The following is a 13,606-nucleotide window of genomic DNA, read 5'->3' as shown; positions in this document are numbered from 1 at the left end:
TCCTTTTCCGTTCTCGTCTCTTTCTCCTTGTCCTTTCCTTTATCTTTTTCCGATTCCCCGGATGATCCTATATTTGGGGCAGGACCTTTGCAAGTAGGTTGAATTGAGATGTGCTTCTCTGGAGGTTGATCTCCTCCACTAGTGGTCTGAGAGGATCTTGATGTAGTAGATATAGCAGCAATAAAACTAGAAACAACAGTGGAGGAGTCTTGTGTTGGATTGTTAGTCACTGGTGAACCTCTAGTCCTTTTCCTTCTTGCAAGAGTCCCTTCCACCCACTTTTCTCTACGCTTCATAATGCATCTTAGGCTCTGTAGGTGAAGCAGAGTCAATGGGAGTGGCTTTGATCTCGTTAAGAGTGTAGAGGGTTGCATATGCAAATTGTCGTCTTCAATGCCCTCAACATTGATGTTTACTCCGTACATTTTGATTTGTTGTACAGTTAATCTAGAGTAGAACCTTTCCCTACTATCAAACTCATTTGCACTATTTGCCCAATTATCTTCCAACTTTGGGATGTGCTTGAAGCTCATACACAATTGCAGATTGTTCTTGATATAATCAACGAGGTCAAACTTCAATCTTATCACCTCATATGAGTCCAACTTATATCTTTCACCAAACACTTTCAACATATTCTTCGAGTTAGAATGCGAAGCACAAGAATAAGCCCCAACTGTTACAGGGAAATGATTACCTGCTTTTCTCGCATCCACACAAACGGTGTTGACCTGCAAGATTTGGCATAGAACTTGACTAGGATGATTCTGTCATTTGGATACCTCGGCAGCTTCCAGGGGAAGTCATCAAATTTGGCTACTCTGATATATGTGAAAGAGTGGAATTGTATGAAATAACTGCTGAATTAGGTTATGACGAAGATAGCTTCTAGGGATAATCTCCTCTCTGGGCATCCCTGGAGTTCTCTGTACAACCTCATTGTGAAGGCATCGTTTACTTTCGCGAAGTTCGTGTAGTTTTTGTGCAACTGGAGGCATGGGTAGAAATCATACCCCTGGATATCCTCATCAAATTCCTCTATATGAGGAAGCCCAAGCCATAGTTGAACAGTAGCTAGGGCATATATCATGTATGAGGACATGAAGATTTGCTTTTGAGTCTTCGCAACGTGGAGGCACCTGGATAGTTGCTTGCTCAAAATTTGGGCCTAGTCTACACACTCACCCTCAATACACACTACAATATTTCCTAACTACAATGGATACAACAATGGTGTTAGTGAAATAGGATCGATTATCATGTTCTGTAACTTGTAATAGCACTTCTGGATATTTTATGTGTCATCCAAGTTACTATACGAATTAATATATATGTGATATAAAGAGGCATGCCTCTTGAAGAGACATGTCTCTTTAATATATTAACTTACATTAGTTATAGTTTTAACACAATTAATATACCCTCAATATATATAATGATTATATAATAAGATATATATATACACTCACTCTTAATATAAGTTAATTATTCCATATATAATATTTGTCATATATTATATATCTCATATATATAATATAATTTATCCGACAGAATTATAACATTAACACTCCCTCTTAATGAAGAAGGATAAAACACATAGATATTACATCATAGGAAATATTTCAAAAATAATACATATAGGAAATCTTTGATCAGAAGATTTCCAGTATATGATATCATATAAGTATTGGCCTATCAAAATATCAATATATGATATTCACTAATTACTATTTGATATCATATTAGGTAACATGAGCATTGGCCTATCAAAATATCAATCAAATGATATTCACCAAGTACTCTGAGTAATGGCCTATCAAAACATCAACTAAATGATATTCACCAAGTACTCAATGTGGTAATGGCCTATCAGAATATCAAGACAAGATATTCACCAAGTACCTAAAATATATCTATACAAACAACTTGTAGATAGTTAAATTAATAACATCTAATGCCTAGTTGTTGATTTATAAGATAAAGCCTTTCATGATTTATTTCAACATTTACACAAAATGTATATCATGATACAAGTTATTGTAAGGTTGTCACCTTTCAATAACTTCTCTTAATACAAGTGATAATCATTTAGAAGTCGTCACTTCTTCATGATGTACATAGGGGACAGGCTCATACATGTATGATATCAAAAGTTTGTATGAAGTCTCCACGAATACTGTCATGTGGTGTTGTCACAACATTCACCATAAAACATATCAGAGAGTAAGGTTTCTCCCTCTTAGTTTGATATCAACTTTTCTGACCTCTTAGCACAAGGTTCTCTCCGATGAAGTGTTAGACTTCCTCTGAATCTGTTATCATCCTTCTAACCTCTTGGTAGCAAGTCATGTCATGCTTCCCAAGTTCAAGAGGTACCCTAATAGCATAAGGTCTTTTGACTGAATCATATATTCTATCTGCTCCCTCCCTTTGTCCAAGGTTGTCTCTAATGAACTGTCAGACTCCCTCTCATAATCTCAATCATCAAGGATATTTGCTTCAAGAGCCTCACATTATCCAACATAATCATCAGATGATTAATGAATCCTAAATCACAACTTCTTTGGAGCTACTATCATAAGATTGAGTTCGTACAATATTTGGTAGCATGCCTAATGTTCCAATCTTCTCTCTTGCAAGGACATCCTTAGAGACAAAGGAAAAGATTAAGGCAAATGACTCTTTATAGCACATATAGAAGTACAAATAAGAGAGAGACTACAATGAGTAGATAAGTGTAATACTAAAAGATGAGAAATACTTATCTGCACATGAAGGTCCATAGACATTGAATCACAAAATGCCTTATTATTTTATTTGAGAATGGAACATTTCTCCTTTAAAGATGCTTCAAATGAGAATAAACATTGTTTACTATTTGCCCCTTGAAATGTGAAATTCCCATTCTTATACCAGCTAACTATGTTCGATGCGTTTATATGACCTTCCTGGTAGTCGCTGATTGGTACCTGCATATTGCAAATTCTATTTGATATTTTGAAATGAATGTAATTTAACAACAAAAAGTTTGTGTCCATCATTTTGTAAGGTCTTCGTATCCATTTGTAGAAATTGGTATTTGACGGTGATCCCTACAAAATCCATCGTAAAACATAATCTGTACATAAAACACGATCTCTGTGTAGGACATGATCTCTGTAATCCAAGTTCGTTACTTTGACTGAATTCTATGCTTGCATTGATTCTAGCAAGTGACATCATTCATAGTTGTATGCACTCAGACGCAGTCTATACATCAGCTGCAAACTTTAGGGCATGTTGAAACAAATGGTGAATTTCCATAATAAAACATCAAGGAACGATCCCCCAATTTACATCAGACAAAAAACATCTTGAGTCAATCCAAGATTCAATACATGCATCACAATTGTACTCGAGATATACAATTAGATACTTGACATTGAAAACATCAAGAAGAACGACATTAACCATCAGTATCATTGACGATCAACCTTTCTTCATGTAATATAGAGACCGAGTTATTGCATAGAATCCTCATCGAATTTAATACAAGATATTTGAAAATCACAGAGATATCTGAGGATCAAGCATTATGAATACATTTAGTGTACCCACATACCCATGACAACGAATTCAGATTGATACACTGCGATTCCAAATTATTCAAAGACATTACAATTGCTGAATTGATCACCATTTTCAGCATATATTTTATAGCTCGTCTTCATAACCTCAGAGGCTAGGCTCAATTCAATTCGTATTTTCTTTGACCAGTTTGAGGTGGGGCTCCTCTTATCTATTGATCCATCATCATGTATTTACTTTCAATTGGTATTCATCATTTATATCTGGCAAATCTGGTATTTGTTGTGTATTTATATACTACACGGATCTGTTTCTCAGTAAAATTTCCAAGCAGTTGGCACTGCGAAAAAAGTAGGGGCAGCTACAGGTCCAAATTTCTGACCAGACAATCCTCTAATTGATGCACGGGTTCCATTTATATTTATTCTCCCTTGAATCAATTTAGATTTAATTTATATTCATTTGTGTCAACTTATCATAGGGTGGCAGATTTTATTTTATTGATGATAGGCAGTTTAAACTCCATGTAGAAGATTAGCATTATGATGTGTTCATCGGTGCCTTTTCATACATTTTCAATACTTCCATGCCCTTTGTACTCTATATGACATGGCCTCTAATCTATGTTTTATGTTTTCCCAGTCTCCTCAATTCCAAATGCTCAGTGATTTATTGAAAAGTTAGGAATGTTGCAAATCCTGCCATACAAAGTCTCCCTCACAAACATGAACAAAATTATCATCACTATTGTTGTTATGACTGACACTATCATCTTTTTCCTTGGCGGAAACCATCAATCTAGATGGACTTGGAGATGTATATGTTTCACCAGCTGACACTTTAATTTGTATCACCGCCTTTCTCTACCTATAGTAGTTTAGTCTCGCCAAGAGCCTACTGGTCAAGTATCTATATAAAGACTAATGGTTATCCTTTCATCTGCGGAGTCATTCTGATTTAAATGCCTGACATTTCTTGTTAACTAGACAAGAATGATATGGAAGGCATGGTTTTGTGTAGGCTTTATCGGGACCTCAGGCAGAGGCATTTGTTCCATATTTATTAAAACTAAATTGTATTGCCATATTGCTCCCCCAGGATTGTATTTCCATATTTATTAAAACTAAATTGTATTGCCTCTTGAAAAGACATGTCTCTTTAATATATTAACTTACATTAGTTATAGTTATAACACAATTAATATACCCTCAATATATATAATGATTATATAATAACATATATATATCACTCTTAATATAAGTTAATTATTCCACATATAATATTTGTCATATATTATATATCTCATATATATAATATAATTTATCCGATAGAATTATAACATTAACAAATGGAGATAAAGAACAATTCTTAGAAAACTAATTCACAATACCTCAGCTGTGAATTACTATGAACTTCTCTGGAACAAACCTTTATACTTCAGCAAGGGCAGAGAAAATCAAAACTTCAGGTAAACGTCACAAAGACGACAAAGTAAAATAAAATAATCAAATGATTTGATGCTTTTTCCTTCCCAAAGAGCTTATATTTATATTCTCCAAATGGCCATTTGTTTCCAAAATGTAACTTCACTTACGAAGCTTCTCCAACACAATATTACTTTAAACATTTAATTTTTGGCTTAGGTATATTATTAATTAAATAAATGACCCCTTCCAATGACAGCTCAACTCTCAACTTATGTGAAATTATAAAGTAAAATTATAACTTTATAATAAGCCACTCAATGATTTAATAATAACTGACTACTAAAAATATAATAACTTCCAAAATACTCATCATTTAAATACTTTGTTTGAAATAGGAGTCACACCTATTATTTCTTCATGTGACCAAATGCACTTTCCAAAAATAGAAAGTGTCCATCTCAATCAACACCCGACTTACCACAAATAGTAAGTACAAAAACTAAGCCCAAAAGAAGACCAACTTGTAATTTATTGAATTATGGAGAAGATAAGACCCTCCCAAGGCAAGCCCCTACCTCAGAAGACACTCTATCCACAAGAATTAGCCTACGAGGATCACAATAATAGGCTAATCCTTGACACTCTGACACTGACAAAAATGGGGACATTACAGGGTAATGGTTATGTGGGTGTGTTGTGCTGATATGACATCATTTTTTCGGGGGTGGATTTGGGTTTGCTTGTACAAAAAACATATACAACTCATATATATGTAGTTACAATATAAAATCAACAATACCACATATAATGCATATACTAAACAAAACTATCAGTAGCACTTGCACCTAAGAAGATTCAAGGGATAAGCCAATAGGAAATTATAGTTATAATTTAAATCTGAAAAACAAAAAGTTGATTTCTCTATAAAAATATAAATTTTCTATGTATGTTAATTTTTTTTTTTTCGGCAAACCTTTATATCTATATATATAATAAAACTAGTTCAAAAAGATCTCATGGAGAAAAGAACTAGAAAGAAAAACTCCATTCATCGCCCATTAAAGTACAATCTTCAGAGAAATATAAAACTGCAACAAACCTAAAGACTACCCAGAAAGGGACGAGGAGCAATGTGCCAAATGAAAAGAATCCCCCAATTTAAATACAAAGAGGCTCAAATATGGGGGAGCCAAGCATACTATAACCCAAAACCCAATAACATATGCTTCACAAAATGAAGTGCAGATTTAAAAACTCACAAGCCCAACCCAATTACAAAGGAGGGAGGGATAATCTCAGAATCAGAGGAATGCCAAATTTCAGAGAAGAGCAGAAAATGAAGAAAATCAAACAGTCTTTGATTTTCTGAAGTGCAAGGAAAGTTCAGAGCCTTAGTTAAAATATTAATATTTAATAATTTATAATTAAATTAAATCTAATATATATTTTTTCTACATTTATCATTTCATAAGAATACTTAAGAGGCTATGTACAAAGATTTAATAAAATAAAATAAAATCAAATGTCTTTAACCATTGTAAGACACTTGAGCTGGACGATTCAGGGCATAAGAGCTGGACGAATCAGGGCATAAGCATTTGTCAACATAGGGAAGGTTTTTAATGGGTTGTAGATATTGTAGCTATGAAATATTCAATAGATATGGATGCAAAATGTGCAGACAGCAAACAAAGTGCATAAATAAGATGACATAATTGCTTGTTGTTTCATGAAATACAATGATTTAGTGGTCGAACATTTATAATTGTTAAAGCATATAGCTTCGGTCTGACAAATCTGTGACCAGCATACATATGTATATATGTACAACAGTATGTTGCACATACGGTTGCATAGATATGTATACGTATCCTTGCTGTATGAGAATCAATACACAGTTGGAACCGACGATCATATATATATATATATTTTTGAGATCATTCAAGGCATGATCAAAACTTATTTCTGATTCCTTTGATTTAGATCACCATCGATCTATATTTTATATCGGGCTGCAGTCATTATGATTAGTAATACATTGTTATACTTGTGTTAAGTCTGCAAACTAATCGGGCATGATTAGTTACACCAAACTGGTGTGATTGTGAATGTCCATGTCTCCATTCGGAGACATGACCATTCACCATCACAACCTTTTGTATGATATGTATACTTGATCCGCCCGAGTAAACAAGACATCGAAATCAATTAATGCAAGCACATCAAAGGATCAAAGAACATTCTAATTTCAAGAATATTATATTATCTCTGCACTAACTTCTACAGATTCTGGAGCAAATCTATCCTTTGTCAACAGTGATCATACCTGCAATAAAATTGTGCATCAATCTGCCATCGAATTTGAAATCTGGTAAGAAACTTTACATGGTATCACTGCCTTGTTAAGGAGAGATCTCATTAAGTTTAAGAGGTCAGATTTCATAGTAAATTGCAGTCTCTCTTTTCTCTACAAGATGACAAACATGTTAAGATTCAAACACCACCTTACAAGTGCTGATAACTTCAAATCTTGGAAACTTTGTATAATGATGTTATTAAAATCAAACAAATTGTAATCTTTTGTAAGAGAAGATAAGGAAGAACCTAAAGGTGATCTAGAGAAAACATTGTGGATCAAGAATAATGAGAAGGCCATGAAGATAACTACGGATGCCGTTCGAGATCACATAGTGCCTATTGTGGCAAAACATGCAACAACAGATCGCATGTTTAGAGCTCTTGAAAATGCATTCATAATAAATAACACTGGCAGAAAACTTGCTCTTAAAAGATAGATGAATAATATCAGCAAGAATAAAGGAGAAATTGTAAATGCCTTCTTCATGAGAATCACAGATTTGAGAGATCAATTAGTTGTAGTTAGTTATGAGATTGACAACCAAGAATTATCCCTAATAGTGTTAGGAAGGGAATCCTTTGTACAAGGTATAAGTGCAAGATCTAAAATCCCAAAACTAGATCGATTAAGATTTGATTGTCTTCAAGAAGAATCGAAATTAATGATTAAAAGAAAACACAAAACCTTAGATGAAGATGTTCAAGTTCTTAACACCAACTCTTATAAGAAGGGAAATAAGAAGAACAACAAAAGGAAAAGAAACTTTCATGGAAAAGGATATTCAAAACAAAAGAAAGACTTGTCCAAAATTCAATGTTTTAGTGCAATCAATATGGACATTATGCAATAAATTGTCCTGATCGATCTAAACCTCAAGCGTCATTTGCCAAATCTGATAAATCAAATGAAGGTCATGAATTCGAGAAATATGCCTTCTATTCAACATTGTCCAGTCAAATATCAACCAAATCAAACACTTGGATAGTTGATAACGGATCTTCAAGACACATCACTGGATATAGCACGCACATAGAATTAGATGAAGAAGTTACAATTGGTGATGATTCTGCACATTCCATAAAAAGAATTGGGACTTGCACCATCAAATTGAAATCTGAAAATTCTATGCAGCTTTCTGGAGTTCTTTATGTACCAGGCATTAAAAGGAATTTAATATCTATATCTGCACTTGAAGATGATGGTTATAGAGTTGCATTCATGAAAAGTAAGGTATTAGCATGGCCTAAGAATTCAACCATAAAGAAGGCTCTAACAATAGGAGTATGACAAGGACTATTATATGAGCTATGCACTAAGTCAACTCTGCACTTGTAAATGCCCACAGATTTGAGAGATCAGTTAGCTGCAGTCAGTTATGAGATTGACAACCAAGAATTATCCCTAATAACGTTAGGAGGACTTCCAAATTCTTGGGAATCCTTTGTACAAGGTATAAGTGCAAGATCTAAAATCCCAAAACTAGATCAATTAAGATTTGATTGTCTTCAAGAAGAATGGAGATTAATGATTGAAGGAAAACATAAAACCTTAGATGAAAACGTTCAAGTTCTTAACACCAACTCTCATAAGAAGGGAAAGAAGAAGAACAACAAAAGGAAAAGAAACTTTTATGGAAAAGGACAGTCAAAACAGATTTAAGACTTGTCCAAAATTCAATGTTTCAAATGTGATCATTATAGACATTATGCAATAAATTGCCCTGATTGATCTAAACCTCAAGTGTCATTTGCCAAATCTGGTAAATCAAATGAAGGTCATGAATCTGAGAAATATGTCTTCTATTTAGCATTGTCTAGTCAAATATCAACCAAATCAAACACTTGGATAGTTGACAGCGGATCTTCAAGACACATCATTGGATATCAAGATAACCTAGAAAGCATGCAAATAGAAACAGATGAAGAAGTTACAATTGGTGATGATTTTGCACATTCCGTAAAAGGAATTGGGACTTGCACCATCAAATTGAAATCTGAAAATTCTATTCAGCTTTCTGGAGTTCTTTATGTACCAAGTATTAAAAGGAATTCAATATCATCATCTGCACTTGAAGATGATGGTTATAGAATTGCATTCATGGAAGGTAAGGTACTAGCATGGCCTAAGAATTCAACCATAAAGAAGGCTCCAATAATAGGAGTATGACAAGGACTATTATATGAGCTATGCACTAAGTCAAACTTTGCACTTGTGCATGAAACTCCAGATTCAAATGAAATATGACATAGAAGATTATGTCATATCAACTTTCGTGCCCTAACATCTGTGGAGAAGTTAGTAACTGGAATGCCCAAATTAAGCCATATTCACAATGAATCATACAAAGGTTGTGCCTTGGGGAAGAACACTAAAAAATCATTTCCTCATAGTTTGAGCAAAACTAAAGATGAGTTGGAACTAGTGCACTTTGACCTATGTGGACCCATGTCTTTACCACCCATAGGAGGTTTCCTGTACTATGTGATATTTGTTGATGATTTTTCAAGGAAGACATGGATATACTTCCTTAAGTGCAAAGAATCTGAAGAGATTCTTTCTAAGTTTAAAGAAGTCAAAACAAGAAAGAAAATTAAAGTTCTGAGAATAGATAATGGGAAAGATTACACTTCTGAAATATTTAAAGAGTTCTGCAAACTTGCTGGAATTAAGGAGTTCACAGTCCCCTACAATCCTCAACAAAATGGAGTTGCTGAAAGGAAAAACAAAACTATTGTAGAAGTTGTCAAGGCTTTGATTTTTGATCAAAACTTGAGCATGTCATTTTGGGCTGAAGCATCTAATACAACAATCTATATTCAGAATAGATCTCCTCACTCATATTTGGACAATAAGACCCTAGAAGAAGCATTTTTTGGAAAGAAACATGACATTAGTCATTAAAGGATATTTGAATGCCCTATGTATGTTCATGTACCTAAGGAGATAAGGACAAAGTTAGAACCTACTGGAAGAAAAAGAATTCTTATTGGTTTTAGTGAAACAGTAAAAGGATATAGAGTCTACACACTTGGACAAAAACAAATAGAACTCAGCAGAGATGCCATTTATGAAGAAGATATTGCTTTTAAAAGAGCCAGAACTTTAGATGCACTAAATACAAATGACTTATCCCAAGAAGAGGCTTCTGCTCCTAAGATTCAAAGGGAGTACCCTGAAGAGACTTTAAATGAAACTGAGATCCTTCTTGAGACTCAAGAAGAGAGTCTTGATCATTATAAAAGGCCACTTTAGGCAAGGAAAATTATATAAGAAGGAGATGGATTTGCAGCACCTTCAGGGACTTTCTGAGAAAGCAAAAGACCTAGAAAATTGACATACAATGCATTCATGTGTGAGTCCAAACCATGAACCTTCAAGTGCTTCAGAAGCACTTAAACATCAAGCTTGGAAAGATACAATGGTGGAAGAATATCAGACAATACTAAAAAATGATGTTTGGGATATAGTTCCTAGACCTAAAGGAAAATTTGTTGTTTCTTCGAAATGACTCTTCAAAGTTAAGTATGCTGCAGATGGTAGCATTGAAAAACATAAAGCTCGTATTGTGGCTAGAGGGTTTTCTCAAAAGGAAGGAATCGACTTTGAAGAAACTTTTGCACCAGTTGCCAGGTATACCTTAGTTAGAGTTGTAATAGCCATTGCAGCAGCCAAAGATTGGAAAATCCATCAAATGGATGTAAAAACTGCTTTTCTAAATGGAACAATTGAGGAAGAAGTATACTTGGAACAACCAAAAGAATTTGTGACTCATGATGCTTACTCTTATGTATGTAAATTGAAGAGGGCTCTATATGGACTCAAACAGGCTCCCCAAGCCTGGTATGAAAGGATTGATAAATACCTTCTAAGTTTTGGATTCACCAAGAATGTGGCTGATCAAAATCTTTACTCTAAGGTAACTAAAGCTAATATGCTAATTCTAATTCTTTATGTTGATGACCTTCTGATTGTAGGGGGAAGAACATCTAGTTAATCAGTGTAAGAAAGATTTGGCTTCTGAATTTGAAATGAAGGACCTAGGAATTCTTCATTACTTCCTTGGTTTGGAAGTGCGTCAGAAGTTTGGGAATATCTTTTTGCATCAAAAGAAGTATGTTGTTGATATTCTGAAAAGATCTGGAATGTGGGATTATTGACTTATGTCAACACCTATGGAAACCAACTTACATAAGCTAAAGGAAGCAAGTGTTGAATCCAAACTTGTTGATCCCTTTATATAGACAGATAATTAGGTCCCTAATGTATCTTGTAAATACTTGACCTAATATTTGCTATGCTGTGAATGCATTAAGTCAGTTTATGTATGAACCTCGTGAGATTCATCTTGTTGCTTTGAAGCATATATTAAGGTATCTCCAATGTACTATAAGGTATGAACTTTAATATGAGAATACCAGCTTGGAGTTACATGGATGTATTGATTTTGGTTGGGCCGAAAGTGTAGAAGACCGGAAAAGTACATCAGGATGTTGTTTCAGCTTAGGGTTAGCCATAATCTCTTGGATTTGCGGAAAGCAAGCTTCAGTTGCTCAGAGTTCTATTGAACCAGAGTATATTGCAGCAGCAATGGGAGCTAGAGAAGCAAGGTGGCTTCGAAAGTTGCTTTTTAACTTGTTTTGTGAGCTTATGAAACCTATCACTATTCTTTGTGATAACCAAAGTTGTATCAAGTTATCTATGAATCCAGTATTTCATGATAGATCCAAGCATATAGAAATTCCTTACCACTGTGTAAGAGACATGGTGGAAAGAAGAGCTATTTAGTTGGAATATATTAATATAGGGGATCAAACAACTTACATTCTCACCAAGGCTCTTCCTAAAGTGAAGGTTGATCATTTCAGAAAGAAACTTGGTATGGTTGAAATGTAAGTTTACGAGATTGAATCATAACTTTGTAAATTTATATTATTTTTATAAAGATGTTTAAAGTGTAAACTCTTTTGTCATATGTGTGACTCTATGACTTATGGGCCTATCCTATGTACACTATTAAAAGGTGACAATCTTTTATAATGAATTGTTGATTCTAATAATATAAGGTGACGACTTTATAATTATTAGATTACTATCATGATGAATATCATGTGACTTGATATTCATGGAAAAATCATGATAGTTAAAAGAGCATGTTGATGGATATCATGCGACTTGATATCTGTTGAAGATCAGTATGTTCAAACTCACAATGGATATTATGTGACATAATATCTATGGATATACTATGATCTTTTATGGTAGATATCATGAGACTTGATATTTGTGTACACACCATAACTGAAAAGAATATCATGAGACTTGATTTCTTAAATATATCTAGAGGATATTACTTTTCAAATAAGGAGAACTTATATATATGCACTTTGTCTTCCTTAGCTAAGAGGGTGTGTTAAAGCATATAGCTTTGGTCTGACAAATCTGTGACCAGCATACATATATATATATGTGCAACTATATATATATATATATATATACACGTATCCTTGCTGTATGAGAATCAATACACAGTTGGAACTGACGATCATATATATATTTTTTGAGATCATTCAAGGCACGATCGAAACTTATTTCTGATTCCTTTGATTTATATCACGATCGATCTATATTTTATATTAGGTTGCAGTCATTATGATTAGTAATACATTGTTATACTTGTGTTAAGTTTGTAAACTAATCGGGCATGATTAGTTACACTGATTTGGTGTGATTGTGAATGTCCATGTCTCCGTTCGGGGACATGACCATTCACCATCACGACCTTTCGTATGATATGTATACTTGATCCGCCTGAGTAAACAAGGCATCAAAATCAATTAATGCAAGCACATCAAAGGATCGAAGAACATTCTAAGTTCAAGAATATTATATTATCTCTACACTAACTTCTACAAATTTTGGAGCGAATCTATCCTTTGTCAACAGTGATCATACCTGCAATAAAATTGTGTGTTAGTTTGCCATCGAATTTGAAATCTGGTAAGAAACTTTACAATAATTGATTAGAAAAGAGTTTACAAAATTTCAACTTGAATTAGAAACATTCAACCAAATGCAATATGCATAAACTTGAAAACAAAGAGGAGGCATGCAATTAAGCATGCAACCATGGTTTATGGACTAGGTGTTGGAGATTGTAGAGAGACTAAGACTAGTTGTATGTAAGGGTTAAGTTCATTCCTTAAAATTTGAAGATTGTAGAGAGACTAAGACTAGTTGTACATAATGGATAGTT

General features: G+C 33.9%; 1 protein-coding gene across 1 annotated transcript in view; it reads left to right on the top strand.

Annotated features, from left to right (window-relative positions):
* LOC149569159 (uncharacterized) overlaps positions 1–13,606 on the top strand; it is a 179,846-nt gene that overhangs the window by 36,305 nt on the left and 129,935 nt on the right. The gene's annotated exons all lie outside the window — the stretch shown is intronic.

Source organism: Cupressus sempervirens, chromosome 3 (assembly GCF_028749045.1).
Source record: "Cupressus sempervirens isolate cs-2001-9-10 chromosome 3, ASM2874904v1, whole genome shotgun sequence".
NCBI lineage: Eukaryota > Viridiplantae > Streptophyta > Pinopsida > Cupressales > Cupressaceae > Cupressus > Cupressus sempervirens.
This window is presented reverse-complemented; position numbering and strand designations above follow the sequence as displayed.